General features: G+C 40.9%; 1 protein-coding gene across 4 annotated transcripts in view; it reads left to right on the top strand.

Moving 5' to 3' along the window:
- tanc2b (tetratricopeptide repeat, ankyrin repeat and coiled-coil containing 2b) overlaps nucleotides 1-19,044 on the top strand; it is a 242,485-nt gene that overhangs the window by 20,137 nt on the left and 203,304 nt on the right. The gene's annotated exons all lie outside the window — the stretch shown is intronic.

Below are 19,044 nucleotides of genomic sequence, written 5' to 3'. Positions count from 1 at the left end.
ACAGTTTCATAACAATAAGTGGGAGCAGTGCATCAATATATAATAACTTGAGTTTCAGTCTGCCTGCTTTTCATATCATTGTGTTTTGTCTCTCTGGCAGAAGCATGTGTTCGCTCGCAGTTGAGTTGCCGCTCACAGTTTAATATGGTAGTGTGGAAACAATTACATCAACAAGGTTTGAAATGAGAAGTGCTGTTTAAATCCAGAAGTGCAGATGGTAAGAGAATATGTGTCTGATATTTATGCTCTCTTCTGCTGTTTTCTGAACTTTGTCCCATTTCTGTAGAGCACATTAAAACCTCTGTTTCCCTACGTTACATAGAAATGAAGCTCAATGCCCTTATGAACGTCCAGCCATTACACAAACAGGACCTTTAGTCTTTACGTACTGTTATAGAACGGTCAATTTGGCCGTAGCGTTAGCCGCATGCACGACTGCAAATAATTGGCCAATTAACTAATTGCGCCATGAAAGCGAGGCTGGTGCAAAACATCATATGTCCAGGGAACCTCCTGGAAAACCCCTGTCCAATGAAATCAAATTGCGCATGCCTACTACGCATAAACAACAATAAACATGGTGAGAGGTAGGCTACCAGTGTGATTGAGAGAAGATCAAGAAAAACATACTTTTCAGCGGAAGAAATGGACATTTTATTACAAGAATATAGTAATGCCAAGTTGTGTCTCTAAATTTAAAATTGCTGTATATTTCAACATCGTCATACTTTTCCAAAGGATTCGTTCGATCCATAAAGATCCGTTGTCTTTCGACTTAAACGGTAATGCATAAGCACGATGTCCACCATCCTTTAAACAGCCTAACAGGTGTGGTAATCCTGCCGTTAGCACCTGTAATGGTGGGGTCTACCACCATTAAATTGAATGCTTTGTTGTTGCGTTAATCTGGCTCATGCATACCGCTAATCAATGCCCGTTTTCATCACTAATGGCTGGACGGGCCCAGGTCATTAGAAGGGCTGAAACTAAAGGTTAACATTCGTGTGTTTATCTGCACATTCCTTTTACAGTTTAAATATTAGTGATTTCGTCTTTAAAATTGAGTAGCTGGTGTAAATGGTCTTCACAACTCGTTGGAGCCATAAATCTTAAAGTAGCTTCTTGTGTCCAAGAAAAAACTCAAACCTAAGACTTCTGACATTTAATGAAAATGCTGAAACAAGAAAATGTTTCTCCTCTGCAAATCACCAAAATATGTCCTTGATTCTCAAAGCATTTGCTGATTCATTTTCCCATTAACAGATTAGTCATTGCAGCTCCGTGCACTGACATCAATAAAATAACAAGGGATGCACGATATAACCAGCATATCTGTATCAGCAGATAGGAACATTTCTGCCAATATGTGCGGCCTATACAATTATTATTATTCCATTGTGATGGCAACAGTATGTGAAGCACAGGTGAGGCGAGGAGGAGCAAAACAACACTCCTTTAACACTGAACTGCAATGAAAGTTTCTGAAAAGAAGGAACACAAAAGGGGCCAAAAACTTGTCAGCAGCCTTTACTTAAGTCATTCAACTAAGCTAAGAAATATAGCAGCGACTACACAAAGGTAAAGGAGCTCACCAAAGAAGTCACTGAATTCATTGCTTTCTATAACTGGCCTTACAGCATGGTGGAAGATGGGGGGTTTCCACAGGCTAATGATGTACTTGGAGCCTCACTACGTTAGACCTAGCACCTCAGATGTAGTGTTACCTGAACTGCAAAGCTTCATCTTTAGTAACACAGAGAAGCTCCTCACTAATGGTCTGCTCATTGAAATAATAAGGTGTGTATGTCTTAGTGTTGGTATCAGTATCAGCATCAGACAAAGTGAGTTTGAAAATATCGGCATATCAGATATCTGCAAAAATCCAATATTGTGCATGCTGACAATTAACCTTATTTCTAAGGGTCACTGACTGCTCTGCTGTGTGACAGAAATCTACAGCTTCAATTCTTAAAAAACAACCAAACATTATTATAAACACTCCTTTAAATAGTATTAAGAAGCCACTTTCTGTTTTTAAACTCTGGTGTGGTGTTGAGAAATTATCTTCAGCAGCTAATAAGGCCTGAAAGAAGCCGACTTACACCACATTCCTCATATTGATGTATTTGTGTGAACGTGGCCAGAGAGCAGCAGCCGTTTCTTGCTGAGTCTGGGATGTGTGGGTAGTCATTTCTTCCCATTTCCCCATAGTTTGCTCTGATATATTTCATATTGGCAGTTACTGCTGCGACTGGAGTCTTTGAACTTACTGCTGCATTGCAGCTTTAATGAAATCAAGTTAATCACTTCTCTCTGGACGAGTGGAAGTGTAACATGCATCTTTTTATGTGTGCTACAGCTTAAATTACATGACATTACCTGATTCTGCCAAGATGGTTTGGCTGTTAGATAACAAAGATTGGCGATGCGGCTGTATCCAATCATTCTGCCACTCAAAGTTTCCTCCAGGGAGCTGAAGATCCCTGTTAGCCTATTAGGCAGCTGCTTGAGCCAGCCCCAGCTGCTGAAGGCAGATAAATGGCAGAGTATTCATCAGGCTTGAAAGCTGTGTCTCGTAGCTGGAACAACAGCTATGATACAGACAACCTTCACTTGGCAATGTTGTTAGAAGCAACCAATGACCTCAGTTACCCTCCCTGCTTGTTTGGTGTGCAGTGCAGGCAGTTTTTCACCCACCAGTGGCTAAGTCTTTGTCTCCTCCTGTGCACACCAGAGTGATCATCATCCAAATGTTGTCCTTGTTCCTCAGTGACAGATCAGGTCTACTTCTGATGAGTCCCATAATGACATTATGTGACTGCTGGAGGAACCAGCAACAGAGTTACAGTGCACCTTCAAGACATATTACATGTACTGAAGAGGTTGCACGTTGGTTAGGTTTAGGCACCAAATGATTGGACTAAAATATGTTTGTTCTTTGAGCAAAGTAAGCCAGCATAATTTGACTAAAACTGCAATGTGGGATGAAATTATTTAGTATTTTAAAGGCAACAGAATCCTGAGTCAAACATAATTTCCAAAATTGAAGAAGTGCTCTTATTTTAACCTCATGATCGCTTTTAACCACATTTTCATGCACTTTTTTTCCTTCCTTCCTCAAATTGGAGCTTCATTTACAGTCAGCACTAAATTGGTGCCAAGTAGTCTGAGGGAATCTGACAACAAGCAACTGACTTAACTTTCATGACATTAGTGATGTACGTAAAGTGCAAGTTCTTAGTCAGTGCAAAGTTATAGTCACATAACATAAGTAGTATTCCCATAAAGGTCTTGATCTCACTCTTTACACCTGTTAATCTGACTTCTGCATTAGCTTCTGTCATGATTATTATGTCCACTAGAGGCCACTACTTTTAAAAAGTCTTAAATGTGGGTTGTATGATACGACCAAAAACTGTATTGATAAATCCAAGGACGTATTTTTGTGCAGCGTCATCTTGCACAGCCGCCAATACTGCAATGTTTAACTCGGCGTCTGCAGCCGCACGCTGACTATGATGGCAGTATGGATAGACAGATTAAAAAATGTTAGATAGCTGCTTAATCAGATGATCTTAGCATTATTTGGAGTTATCATAGTAGGCATAGGTTACAACAATAGCATGATTGCATAACAGGGAAATAGAGAAAAGAACGGACAGCATCCCCCATGTTTGTGATGAAGAGCTAGGTGAACTAGTTGCATCGACAAGTACATCTTTTAGATTAATATTCATTACACACACATTTTCTTTCATTATTTATTTGCTAACACAACTGGATCGTAATGATTACATGCAGCTTCTTAATTATCTCGCTAGCTAGCAGAATTTTTTTATTTAAGAAACTGTTTGATTAATCGCCCAGTGATTAATGTCAACAGTTCACTCAGAAAAGGGCAAAATTACTTAATTATAATATTCTTGATCCACTTGTTAATTTAAATGTGTATTTTGGTTAGGCATCTCTATTGTGTGGACTCAATCTTAAAAAGAGCGCCACTAGTGTAAGACATCAGTAGTCAGGGGTACTTTGGCTTCACTTTTGTGCACTGGGAGAGGGTGGAGGCGCAACATCCTTCTTTATATTTAAACGGATGGCGTATAAAATGAAACAAACTGAGAATTTATTAAAAATAACGACAGCTAACAAACAAAAATCACGTCTCTATTAACTGGTTTACTAAAGAAAATACTTTTACTTCCCTAAAAAGCTACAAAACTATAAAAAAAAAAACTAAGCAAAAGCTACTGTCAGAAAATCTGTTGCTCCTCTAAAGCAGGGGTTCCCAAACTTTTCAGCCCGCAACCCCCAAAATATTGGTTCCAAAGTCTTGTGACTCCCACTGTCCCTCAAAGTAATTTAATGTGGCTTCATTTAGCTGGTCTGCAGAAAATCAGCCTACTTATATGAGCATGTGGCTGTTTTTCCTATGCCGTTATGAATTAACCTACTGCTACTGATGCTTTTGATAATTAACTGTTCACTAAACCTAAACTTAGGAGTCATCTGGCAAAAAGAAATGCAGAAAACTCATTATGTTTTCTAATTTCAAGGTTTTATTTCAAGTTTAGCTACTATTTTGTCCATATATTATACTATAATGGATAAAATGTACTATTTTTAGATAATTAAGAAAAAAAAACATTCTAGAAGACATCTCATGACCCCCCAGGTGGTCGCGACCCACACTTTGGGAACCCCTGCTCTAAAGCACTCATTCCAGAGCACTTGCTCAGTGGTCAATTTGCTCTAATCAGCTGCGCCCAACAGCAGCACCAATTAACTACAGCAGGACGATTAAAGGCACAGATACCCTGACCAGCTTTACAGACATAGAACGACATTTAAGTGAGAATATCAAATATATTCAAAAGAATAGTGCTAACCATTGCCAATGATTATGTCTCTTATCTCCACAAAAATGATGTAAATAGTTCACACATATTTGAATAACTCTCTGGCTCTAACACGCTACATCTGTCTTTCTATTCGGTCAATAAATACAACATTTAAAGTCATGTTTTCAGAATGTGGTCTCTTCTGTGAAATTGTAAACATGCAGCTGTTTAATTCCCACACATTGTTGAATAGTTTTTCTGTGTTTCCACCGTCGTCCTTGTCCGCCCCTTTCACGACGTCTGGTGTCACTGTTAGCAGATCATCAGGGACTTTTCCCTCCGGGCTGAAGGCTGTGCATTGTTACTGTGTGCTATAAAAGGCTCGACACAAGACAAATAGGGTTACCACACGTCACCTACTAAATGCTTGAACATTGACCCTGCTGCTACCAAAGCTTTGTAAAGTGATCCGTGTGCGGGCGTGAAGTTGTCAATGAAACACTATGTGCTCTGTCATATCTAAATAGCTGCTCTGTTCCTCTGTTTACGGTGCTCAATGAGTGGTGGGAGATGGGCCTCTGCTCTGTGATGTGAAGTGCCATTAACGGGTTAACTTCATTATAATTTGCCAGAGATGTCTGTGTCTGTAGAACATAGTGGACACGTTGTTGATAACAGAGCGGCTTCTGCTGGCTTTGTGTGCTAAAACAGGGTTTGACGATGAGTGTAGGAGTGAAGGAGAAGAGGGTTTTATGAAAAGTAGCATTGTTGTGAGTCTGGGAGAGGACTTTTCAATGATGCCTTTGTTTTAAGAAAGTACAACAAACACATAGTAAATCATTATTCAGGATTTAAGGAAGGAGGATACACATTGAACCTCTTGTGAAGTTGTCATCTACTGTCTGAACTTTCAGTTTCAGAAGATGTAGTAATAATGTTTGGATAAGTCAGGAGGACCGGCTCAAAGTCAGTGACCCGCCAGTTGACATTGTGGTAAAGCAGAGTGAGCTGACTCAGGTTGTTCCCCTCCACAGTTTGAATTATTCACAGTTGATCCACGTGTTCTATAAATGAATGACTTTATTTTCTCATCAATTGTCAGCAGGGTGTGCTCAGGCTCCATCATTATCTTTATATCAGATAATTATCTCATGATTAAGCGTCATCATAGCCAAAGACTCAGCAGGTTTCTCTTACACTTGCTCTGTTCCACATTCCTTGGCTCAGGTTATCTGATGTATTATGAATTTTTCTGACTGAGAAAAATGTGATTCTGCCCTCAGAGTAATGCAAAACCTGTTAAGGCTTCTTTAATCCTTTTAGAGTGTCTCCTGTCAAAACACTGTCTGGATAACTCTCAGATTTTATACGGAGGATAGAGAGTTTATTGTTTATCATTTCCAGAAAGTGAGTTTACCAGGATGAAGAGAGATTTCATTCCCTGCTGTGGTTTTTCTTGTTGATGGGATTTAGATGTGGTACGTTATTGCTTTAGTTTTTATTTGCACATGTCTGTGAAACTGATGATTTGGTTTATTTCAGTGTTTAAATGTTTTCACAAGAACTGTCTAAGCGTCTATCCAGTTGTCAGGAAATTGCATTTGTATGCCCTGTGTAACAGACGCATCTCTTGCACTTGGATTAGATTTTGTATCATCATTGTTTTCTTCAAATATTTAATTACGTATTTTGTATCTTCTTCATCTTGTTCTTTAACCGCCTCAGTTTCTCTTAACTGTGTTGTAACATCCTTCTTAATCTTCTACATTTGTATCATTACCACAGGATTAGGGCCTGTGTCCACTAACAGCATTTTTTCCTCTGGCAGTTCCCATTTTCTAAACAAAATTGATGCAGCTAAGCAAGTTCAGTGCTCAGTGTCTGTAGCACAAAACACCCTCTGCATCGGCTGTTTTCAGTTTTCTGTTGCAACACTCTGAGCCAACAAAAGTTCAACATTTGGAAACACACGTCAATGCCATATCTCCATCACTGACCAGTCAAAATCAAGAAGAGGCGTGACTTCTGATATCAACTCTGTCAACAACAGAAGCAGAGGTGTATACAGAGAAGAGACTCATCATATTCATCTTTTAAGGGCACACAATCAAGTTCTGGAGCTATGAGCAATTATAGACTATAAATAATGGACGTAGTATCCGTGACGTCACCCAATCTGTTCCTGGGCACTGTTTTGAAGCCAATTGTCGGCAGGAGCCATATTGGAAATTGTGAACTCAACCAAACTTAGTGTGAGGTAAAAAGGTGGAGTTTGAGCCTCCTGGCCAACAGCTGTGTTCCCACCTGTCAATAAATTCAGTCATGTCTTTAAATGGGAAAAACTTGTAATCCTAATATCTTCTGAACTGACGCGTTAGAAAAAATGTCACCCCCTGTACAGTGTGTGCCGATAGAGAAATTAGCCACATAGACCCAAGCCGTATTTTGAACCAGGCTATAAACATGTTTATTATTGCTGCAAAGATAGTCTTTTTCAAATTGGTGTCTATGTAGTTTCCGGTGTTTCTGCAGCCAGCTTCTAGTGGGTGCTCAGTGAATTGCAGTTTATAACACTTCCACATGGGCTTCATAATTTGAGACCGGATGTTGCTGCTCGGTCATAACAGAATACATCAACAAAATAGGACATTACCCGGCGACAGTAAAGCGCTCGGGAGAAGTGCTCTGAAATTGAGGTTGCATAAAATGCTGTAAATGGACACAGCCCCTAACACTGACCCTAATGGAAGTACAGACTCCATTCAGATTGCTTTCTATTTTTAGATTTACAGTGACACTCGCATCATGAATATTAAAGTGAGTGTTAGAAATAGAAATTCAGATCTTACAAAGCCAACCCTTCACATCGTTTCAGAAGCTTAAGTTTCTAGTGACCGAGTTGCCAGTTTAGCCCATAAACAGAAGCTACAGTCCTCAAACTTGTAGCCCTTTGAAGCATGTCTTCCTTGCTCTCTTCCCAGTTTCATGTTGTATCAAGAGTCTAATTATCTCAATAAAAGCACGAAAAAATCCTAACAAAAGGAAGATTATAACTTCTATTTCAAAAGGCTTTAACTTAAATATTTCATGTGTTTGCAGTATCTATGATTTGTCAGGATTTAAAAAAAAAGCTTAAACAAAACTGCAAAAAAAATCAGCATCCTATAGATAAATCTAATCTGTATAAATGTAAGTACATTCAAACATTTCTGCTGCTTAACCTCCCAAAGTGGCTGAATATTTGCAAATCAAAAGGCCACAAGAGCACAGCTTTAAGACTCTCCTTTCCAGAAATGTCCTTTTATATTTTTTGAGCACAAAAAAGCATGAAATGTTTCCAAAGAAGCAAAACACACTTACTGTGCTTTACCAAACAAACTGAATACAGTGCCCACAAGCAACAAATTGGATTAAATGAATCAAAGCTAAGTGAAGTGGTCTTTGCTCTGTGTACTGTCACTCTGGAGCCCTGTAATGCTACGTGGCACGGCATGCAGGCTATTTTTAAAGACTCCTTTAAGCCACACTATTGTGAGATGGTTTTACGCAGGCCACGCACACTTGTGAAAACTCAAAAAGGAAAGTGCACAAAAAAGTGTACTCTGTTCTCTGAGTTCTACCACAGACAGATTCATGACCACAATGTTTGCAGCTGCATGGGTTTGTCCTCAGACTGTGACTGCAGCTTTACAGCAATGAGCCACTTATTCTAATGTAAGAGACTTTATCTAACAGAGCTTTTTAAAGATCCTGTGTTTGTGTGTAAATGCTGAATATCCTTTCTGAGATTGTCCTCAAATTGCATTAAAAACCTCTTAAGGATTTCCCAGTATTCCCTCCAGATATGAGAAACAAATGGCTTTGTTGATGGAGTCCATACGCAGCACGTGGTCCGGTTTCAGTGAGTGGCTTTCTTCAAACAGTAGCTTGTTTTTTAAAGGTACAGGAGTGGTCTGCTGCTTAGCCTCCAGTCACTGAAATATGTCCTTGTTCAGGCATGAGAGTTCATTGTGTTAGCAGTCAGAACAGAGAGTCCCCTCTGAGTCTGTCTAAAAATACTCCCAACCACCTCTGCCCCAAACGACACACCAAGGGGCAAATATAAAGGGAAGCTGCACGAGGCGAGATGAATAAACATGCAGCGCCGAGCAAAGCTAAATGCATTTTCTCTGCAGTGCGCTCTGCAAGAGTGAAACTAACTAGGCTAGTAATTCAGGCAACTGTTGGAGCGTCTGAGATAAGAGCGTGGTGCAGCTTGTGTTACAGTATCTACTGAATAATAATGAAAGAAGAAATGGAAGCCTGTTTTTCTGCAGGATTCTGTCTCTTATTTACTCCGTCAGAGACACAAAACCAGGTTTTTGTGAAGCTTATATTAATCAAAACTACAACAGGTCGTGTGATCCCTGTTCCCTGATTTTTAATCGTTGTGTATCTTTAGATCTTTACCTCATCATGATGCTGTTTTTATTTGGCAGTCCATCAAACAAAACCCTCTCTTCTGTCGAGGAAAGTCTCCTCTGTTTTTTCAGCCTAGGAGTGGTTTTCCCACGTTTGGTAATGTACTCGACACTTTATAGTTGCCCTCTGTAGCCCGAGGTACGCCGAGTTTCTCTTTGACATTGTCCTTCTGATTAACTCAGCTTTATCGGCCTTTGAAGTCTCATGCTTAGTCTCAAAGTGACACTTAACACTTCATTTTCACAGCTAAATGCACTCACGGCTCTGTCTCCCCTTGCAAAGGAACCCAAAACCCAAATCCTGATGACCTTGCTTGACATGTCTCATGTCGTCTGGTTCACACGATGTAGAATGTGCAGATACGCCAGTTATGAGCCACTAAGTCAGATGAAAATCTCCTCCTTTTTTCTGTTTTTCAAATATTCATCTTAAATCCATGTCTATATCTATATCACTAAAACCGTTAGGGATCAGGTGAGAGAAAAGGCTCACCCTGTACAACTCACTGACAAATTCCAGCTGATCCACGGCACTGGAGTTGATAGGTTTTTATTCTAGTAAATGGTTTAACTTCCACTGGATCCTCTCCATTGCGTTCCGGCTACGTCTCCGGAGCCCTCCAGATCAGATACGCAAGACTTCTATTTTTGCCGGATGCCAGAGCACGACGCATCACTCTCAACACATTATTATTTGCATATTATCTTGAATACTGTCTGCACCTTAATATCATTTGCACTGTTATCTTTTTTCATTTTCATTGTCCATTTTTAAACTGGCACTGCACTACCTGCACTGTGTACATAGGCTGTTTTTATAAAACTGTATTTTATTATATTTTATTGTATTTTATATTAAAATTTTAGATATTAAAAAGCTGGAAGAGAGAAACAGCTGTATGTCTCGTATATACAGTAAAAATTGACAATAAAAACCTTTGAACCTTGAACCTCAACAGAGTAGATCGAGCAGGACAGGAAGTCAGGCACCAAAACAAAATGAAAACATCCGGTTGATTTTCAGAATAAAACACCCTATGTTATCACCAGATCGTGTTTCACTAAACTACAACAACAAACCGTCATGATGAGCGGAGCCAGGCCTGGAGTCAACAGGTCAGAGGTTTTCAGAGGACCATAAAGACAACATGGATGAAGAGAGGAGGAGGATATTAATTAATGCAGTAATTAACGCAGGAAAAAACAGCGTATCAGAGACTGACCTGACACGGATCTGGTGGAAGTCCAGGGTCACTCGATAATCAACGTTCAAACATAACAAGACAAACAACCACTCTATTTGACTTTCATACATATGAGCAATTGAGAGTAACCAGTAAACCCTAATGAGCAGGCCTTTGCACTGTGGGAGGAAGCTGGAGCTGGCATTCAAACCAGCGCCTGTCTCACTGTGTGGCCATAGAGCTAAACCACTGCACCAGCCCCCCCAAGGTATCATATGTCCATCACTGCTCACCGTGGCATTTACTTTTGCATCCATTAAGCCATTTCTGACTCTCTGGTAAATATCCAAGAGAAAATTAATGTTCCTCTGTCACAAGCCCTTTTTTATATTCTGAGTCTGCAACAGAGCTGTAACAATACTGCGCCGTCATCTCACCTTTGTTTTGTATTTTCTTTTTTCCATTCTGTCTTTGATTTCTTGTTTTATTTTATAGATTTACCTTGTGTTTCATCCCTGTTTCTTTTCTGTATTGATCATGTTCAGTGATCCTTGAGTGTGTTTCTAGTCTATCCTGTTTCCTGTTGTATTTTGTTGTAACTGCTCCCTGTGTGTCTGGTTTACTTCCTGTCTTTTCCCTCCTTCTTGATTGTCTACACCTGTGCCTCGTTGTTCTCACCTGTGTCTCGTTACTCGTTATCCAGTGTGTGTGTGTGTGTGTGTGTGTGTGTGTGTATAGTCTCTGTAGTTTCTCCCTTCTGTGTCGGTTCATTATATATGTTGTCGTGTTCCCTGTGACATTACCTTCCTATCCTGCATCCCGTGAAACCTTTGTGTTTTCTTCTGTGGACTTTGATTTAAGTAAGTTTTTGTTTATTAGAACCTTTTATTTTAATCTGCATCTTAAGTCCTCCTCATTTTTCCAACCATGACAAATATAGTCTTACCTGTTACTCTAAATCAGGGGCTCCCGAGACACTAAAGGGGGTCACGAGAAGTCTTCCAGAATCTAATTTTTAAAAAAAAGTAATTTAAAATAGCGTATTTTACCCATTGTTGTAAATATATAGACAGAAGCACCAGTAGGTTAATTCATAACAGCAAAGGAGACACAGCCACATGTGCTTGTAGCTAGGCTAATTTTCTGCAGACTAGCTAAATGAAGTATGAAGCAACATTTAATTACATCGAGGGATAGTGGGGGTTATGAGTCTTTGGCCGCTTTATTTTGGGGGTTGCGACCTGGAAAGTTTGGGAACCCATTATGTACTGGTCGGATGCACAGCAGCTGTAATTTATCACCTACATCAGGGGTTCCCAAAGTGTGGGTTGGGACCCTGCAAATAAGTACATTTCCTTAGTTGTCTGCCTTTCTTTGTTGCCGGATGACTCCTAAAGTTAGGGTTAGGGTTAGCTAACAGTTCATTAACAAAAGGATCAGTAGCAGCAGGTTAATTCACAGCAGCACAGGAAACACAGCCATATGTGCATTTAGGTAAACTATTTTTGAAGTATGAAGTAATTATAGTAAGAAGCAACATTGAACCACTTGGAGTGACAGTGGGGGTCACAAGTCTTTGGCACTTAAATTTTGGGGGTCGTGGTCTGAAAAGTTTGGGAACCCCTGCTCTAGATGATTGTGATTGGTAGTTGAGGATAGTAGCTGGTTTCAAGACACAAAAGAAGACAACCCCAGATGTTTGTTTTTGGTAGGTGTATTTGGTTCTTTTCCCTCCACTACTATGCGTAAAGGCCAAAGACTGTATAATAAATGGACGTAGTATCCGTGACGTCACCCATCTGTTTCTGATGCGCTGTTTTAAAGCCAATGGTCAGTGGATGTGGCATATTGGAAATGCTGAACACAACCTAACTCTGTCCAAGCTAGTTTGAGGTAAAGAGGCCGGCCTTAAGCCTTTTCGCTAACAGCTACAGGGTGCCTGCCTGTCAATCAAGTCAGCCATGCCCTTCGAAAATACAGAGTTGTGCCGATAGAGAAATTAGCTACTCAGACCTAAACAGTTTTTTGAACCAGGCTGTAAACATGTTTATTTCTGCTGTGAAGATCGTCTATTTTGAATGGGTGTATATGTGGTTTCTGGTGTTTCTGCAGCCAGCCTCAAGTGGACGCTTGAAGAACTGCAGTTTTCAGCACTTCGGCATTGGCTTTATATTTTAAGACCGGAGTTTGCCACTTGGTAACAGCTCTTCGCTGTCTGAGCTCTCTCACCCTCTCACTCACTCACTCACTCACTCACTCACTCTCTTTCAGAAGATATTTTAATGTTGAAAGGATCGTATTTGAAGCAATGCTCAGTGTGCTTAAATCAGATGTGTCAATGTTTGAATATGATGTTGTCAGCATGCCGACTACATGAATTAAGATTTCAGCGGCTCCTCTAAAGCCCAACAACGTCATTTTTAATTAGTCGCAGTACTACCATATACCCAGGGAAAATATGGGGGAGGTTTAACGGTATCAAAAATTGGATACCGCCCAACTCTACACTCTTTACTTTCCGTCGCCGTGTTGTTTCAATGCTCTCAAACAATGTGTTTGAAGGAACGCACGCTTGATCCAGTTGCTCGAAGACTTCGACTCAGAGAGCTCCAGCCTTTCTCGGAGGTCAGGGTCAGCCGGCTTCACAGCGGGCCACAGGAAGCCAGAGGGACTGCCATCTCCAAACGCCTAATGAGCCTCTAATTGATATCCAGCTGAAAACCCTGCGGAGTGTTAATGCCAGTTCCAAGGAAAACTATATCAGGTTCCCTCATCATTTAGCTCACAAGACATAGGAGGCCTTGAAGCATACATTTTTAACATGGAGTCAATGAGGTTATGAGAGCTAATGGCGCTAATGGTGAAACTGTCAGTGTTTTTACTCTGAGAGCACACACATGAAACACACATTCACTAGTGAGAGCTTGGGAAAATGAACTTTTATTGACATGCTCTTTTTTTTGGTCCAGTCTTAGCATCTATATATTTTCAGTCTGAATGTCTGGGATCTACACAAGCAGGAAAAAAAGCCACTTGACGCCTCACAATCATGTTAACTGCAGCATTAAGCGGCGAGTACTTTCCATCAGCTCCCGCTCCTTTATGAGTTGTAACTGCTGTAATGAGATGGATTTTAAGAAAGACGCTAATCTCAGGGAATGCTTTAAACCGGCTGCCTAACCCATATCCCATTCTCCACGCTTTGAAGGCTCCAGCCCCTCTGCCAGGACGCCTTTCACACTGTATTTGCTTAAACGTCTCATTCATCTGGATCAGCACTGACTGCAGAAGACCGAGCTCAAAATGGCAGTGGCTGTAAAGAGACTGCAGACTTCTTAATGCTGTGAATGTAGACCGGCACAAGGTCTGTTTTGTTTGAATTCCATCGCTCTTCGTTCTTTGTGCTTGGATAATGGCTCGACTAGCTGTCATTCAAACCTGCTACTTGAAGCAGCAACACCTGCCAGGCTGCCTCTCAGATGCTCTATTTGTGATTCTTTTGATACACGGTGAGCACATATGAGGCTGGTTATTTAAAGTATAAGTAGGTGTCGAGAGCTGCTGTGCTGTTCTTATATTTTTACCCTTGGCTCTTCTCACAAGGTGGTCAAAAAACCTTTGTGTTTGGATGCTACAGAGTGCCTCCCAGCCTCTCTTTTCTGCTGGATACCAACCAGTGACATTGGCAACCTGTTTTTAAAAAGTCAAGGTCTCAGCACAGAAGCGACAATTTTACATTCTAGGTCCTGGACTGAAAGGAAAGCTGCACTTAAAGGAGGCTGAGGCAGGTGAAAAGGGGTGTTTCATTGGGTGACGCTTGAAGGCCAGACTGTCACGTTGGACATGCCTTCTGGATGTTTACAAGCAGCTCGGCAGCACTTAGACGTCCATTACAGGGGAAATGGTTTGTGTCTGGTGATGTGTAGATCTGCTCCAGAAGCAGAGGCTGTTTGTAAGAAGAGGGTGAAGCCTCTGGACATCATGTGCTGGTAAAACCAGTTTGAAGGCCTGAGTTTGGCAGATTGGCCGTTCACATCTTGGATTTTTGAAGCTTTAAATGAACATATTTGAAGACTTGGGGACACCAGAGAGGTCTTGTTTATCAGTGCTAAACTGAAGTCTAGGAAAAAAGTAGGAGCAACATTCACTGCCTACAAATGTAGCTGGAGCGAAAGTTCAGTCAGGAAGACTATTTAAGCAATCACAGCAGTTGTTTATCTCTCCTCTCCCTCGTTCAATAGCTCACTCGCTTCCAGCTGCATGCTCCGGAGCTGTCATTGGTTAATCAGCGTCGCCTGTCATCCAGTAGCTCAGTGGCACGCCCTTATCGTCAGCCTTTCAACTTTCTGCTGTCTTTTTAAATGTGTCTCTCTCTCCAGCTAGTTCCTTCTTGCATTGATGGTGCGCACCCCTTCACTTCCCCATCTCTACCTGGTCTCCGCAAAGTCTTCAATTCCTGGAATTCATCAACCACCCCCACCAGTGTCTGGACTCTAGGAGGATTTCTTGTGCTGCCAAATTCACACATCATACGCTCCCAAAATTATCCCCATAGAGTCCTTACGCCAAAGATTTCTGTCAAGTTTCATTATTCATTAAGTAAATAACATTTAATCTCCAAATTGTGTCTCTCCTGAATGAACTACAGTAGTTTAAAATGCTGCTGCCAGGATCAAAGACACGTCACCACATCACCCTCATCTTTGCCTCCTTGCCTCCTTACATTCCCCGTTCATTTCAGAATTCATTTCAAAGTTCTTCTGATTGTTTACAAATCCCTTCATACATGTATTTCAGAACTTCTAAACCTTTACAGCAGGGGTTCCCAAACTTTTCAGCCTACGACCCCCAAAATAGCAGTGCTAGAGACTGGCGACCCCCACTATCCCTCGAGGTGGTTCAATGTTCCACACTGCTGTGGGAATACACCAATACGCAAATCCCAAAATAGAAAAAGATAGAACAAAAACAAAAGGCCTAAGATACTTCATTTATTCGGTCGGTCCTGTGCTGCTGTGAACAACCTGCTGCCACTGCTACTGTTGTTTATCTGGCTCAGTCACCTCAGAGGTCTTGTGGCAACAACGAAAAGTGAAATAAAGATAAAACACTTTATTTGCAAGGTTTCATTTGAAATGTTTTGTGACCCTCCATCAGTGTTTTGCGACCTCCCCAGGGGGTCCCGACCCACACTTTGGGAACTGGTGCTTTAAAGCTGCTGTTGGTAGTCACAGAGTAAACATCTGTTCAAATAGAGGGACTTCGAATGTCAACACTATCCCTCCAAACCAGATTTCCTCTTTGCCCCCCAACACAGATCAGCGTGTGCAGTCATGAGAGTGCCGGACTCATACCCAATCAGAGGACGTAGTAGGGGCCGCCCCTTAACCAATCAGGACAGAGGATTGGAGATTAGCTATGACTGGTCCGTCATAATGGGAACGAGGGGAATGATAACATTGCTTGATACAAAGGCATTTGAAAATGCAGAGATTTTGCAATATAGCTTCAAATTACTCCACTTACAGATGAGTACTGATGGGCATTATGACTTTTTCTTCAAACTCAGCAGAAAAAAGTAACATTTTTTACACCATTCTTACCAACAGCAGCTTTAATGTACCACTAGACCCATTTTTCGTCTTTAAACCGGGCTGTTTGGCTATACCCTGTTCAAGACAGAGAAGGTCTGGGGTCAGGGTATTCTCTGGAGCAGTTCTGGAGCAGCCTGCCAGAGGTCATAAGACCTACTTTCATCCCCTTTCTTGTAACTGTTCTTAAAAACAGTTTTATTCTGTTTCTACTAATCTAGTTTGATTCTGAACATTTGGTTTAAATCTTTTGTCTTTTTTAATGGATCTTGTTAACACTGTATGTGTTAGATTTATTTTAAGGGGCGTCTAATTGGAGACATGTTTACTTTTTCCACAGCTGCTTGAGGAGTTTATATCACGACTTTGCAGAAGAGCGTTTCTCTGAAAACTCTCCTCTGACTGTTTCTTGGTCCGTCTTATACGTTACATGAAAGGTGTTTTTGAAGCTTGTTTATGACACATTGCATTTAACTGCCTTTTGTGAACCCTCAAACGGACATATGGAATAAAGAAAAGCATCAATTTCACTTTCATTTAGGGAACACTAAACTGGGAAAGGAGACACCTCGATGTATCTTCTCTGTTTCTCTTTATAACCTGTCTCAGCAAACGTAGCCTCAATGAATTGTTGATATCAGCGTTAAGTGACTTTTATGTAAGTAATTGGTCCGCAGTGCCCCTGCGTTTTATTTCCCAGACCTTTGGTGAGCAGAAAATATGGCCAGGGGAGATCTCAGACACCTTGTTGTGAGCGTGGAGTCTGGTCTAAGTGAGTCCATTTGTCTGAGTACCAACTCTTTAACCTGGCAGAAAGAGTCTGAAACAAAGAGGAGGTTTTTCATGATGTGAGGAAGAAATATAATCAGGGTAAAAAAAAAAAGGCAAACATGAGCGGCTAGACTTTACACTGAGGCATTTGTATTACATGAAAGCTTAAACAGTCATTGCCTGTGAGAAGGAGATGAGAGGGAAAGCTTAAATGCCATATTTATCAGTGAAATAGGGACTTAGAGTGTCGCTCTCCTAATTTGTGTTGATTTTATTTCTGGCCTTTTCAGTTAATAACACAGAAACCCAGTGGACAAAGAAGAATTATGCATTCTGCCTCATGATTTCCCCGCTTTTTTTCTTCTTGCTGTGTCTGTTTTATCGTCGTAAACCAGACAAAGAGCACTGGGACTTGTTTTGCCCTCATTTCTCTTCTAATCATCGTCTGCAGGGGGGACAGCTGCCCGGCCTTTCGTGACCCTCTGAGCTTAAAGTGACAAGAGGAGTCGACCTTGGGAAATGCTCAGTGTCTGCCTGTTGCCAGATTTCTTTTGACCCCAGAGCCATTAGCACATTAGCTAGCCTCTCCGATAAAGAGACTTTGACATACACGCACAGAAAAGCTAGCAAAACCAAACCGTTTCAGACATGTGGAGTCTGTGCAAATCAAGAAAGTCGTCTCAAGAGAATCCAAAAATAGACAAAAACAGTGCGTGATTTAGGAGATGGCATTTCATTTAAAGATCACAGTTTGGGATTTCACAAACAATTTATCCACTTTAAATTAAAAACGCCACGTCACACCGAGCATGGAGTCACGGGAGATATTCAGAGTCATCCAAACCTGCAAGCTCCCAAACAAAATATTTCAATATGCAACCCATATGTAATATAATCACAGTAGGAATTATGGAGATATGACTTTTTGTTTGCTTCTCATTATTACTGCTGTAACTTGTTTAGACTCCCATTGGTTGGCTCAGTTTAATTAATGTGTTGGCAACTCTGTGCGAAATTCAGATTAAGTCTTCTAAAGTGTTCCCTGCAGTGAGCATTGTACACACTATAATTAGAAAATGAAAAAAAGTACAGAGTCCATGTGACACCCTTGAGGAAGCTTGATTATTGTGTTGCTGTTTGTATGAAGACTGTCTTTTGTGCAGAAATGACATTCTGCCTCCCTTCAAAATCTGCAGCACGCCTTAGCTGTCCTTTATGAATATGGGGAAGTAAACTGCAGTGACACTGGAGGATGTTGCAGAGGGAGAATCAGGGGTTAGTTGGAGGACTCTTTGAAGCTTTAATGAATCAGTGAAATTACATTGGGAGTTGTTTTTTCAGTGTTGACTCCTTAAGAACCATTTGTTTGGCAAATACTGGAGTATTACGACTCATAACTTAATATCAAGCCAAGAAACATACTCTTTCTCAGCGCTGGCTCATACGACGCACTTTTAAAACCTTTATTGTCCTTTTAAAAATGATAAAATGGTAAATGCACTTGTACTTTTATAGCGCTCTTCTAGTCTTTCTGACCACTCAAAGCGCTGTTACACACTACTCGTCACATTCACCCATTCATACCCATTCACTCACTGATGGTAGAGGCTGCTAATGTAAGGAACCATCAGTATTATCTTATGTCATTCGTACACATTCACACACCGCTGAACAAATTTAGGGTTCAGTGTCTTGCTGGGATCGAACCGCCAACCTTATGATTGATAGACGACCAACTCTACCCACTGAGCCACAGCCACATTTAAGTAGTGAGCTGCCTCCAATGCACTGGTTAAACCAATTAACCAGAATAAAACACAGCAAGAGGTTACTCATTATGCCACCCAGCAGATGGCGCTCACAGAAACAAGCAACTGCTTCAATGCACAAAGCTTGCAGGATATGTAGCGAGGCACACCAGTTTTGTGGCGTCACTTTCTAATGCTTGTCTCCTTTATTAGACTTAAATCATGCATTCAAAGAAAACTGTTGTATTCTATTAAGTAAGTAAACCTTTGGTACCTTTTTTTTTTTTTTTTGGGGTGCTGGTTTGAACGAAAAGACTCCTCAGTTCAAGAAGTGAGCAGCAGGAGGGGCGAGTTTTGGCAAATTGGTCACTGTCAGTGGGTTCGTCCATACCTCACTACTAATGGTGATACCATAAGCTGTGCTCGACTAGCTAATGGGTAGCTTGCAG

The sequence above is a fragment of the Notolabrus celidotus genome, chromosome 18 (assembly GCF_009762535.1).
Source record: "Notolabrus celidotus isolate fNotCel1 chromosome 18, fNotCel1.pri, whole genome shotgun sequence".
In the NCBI taxonomy this organism is placed as follows: domain Eukaryota; kingdom Metazoa; phylum Chordata; class Actinopteri; order Labriformes; family Labridae; genus Notolabrus; species Notolabrus celidotus.
This window is presented reverse-complemented; position numbering and strand designations above follow the sequence as displayed.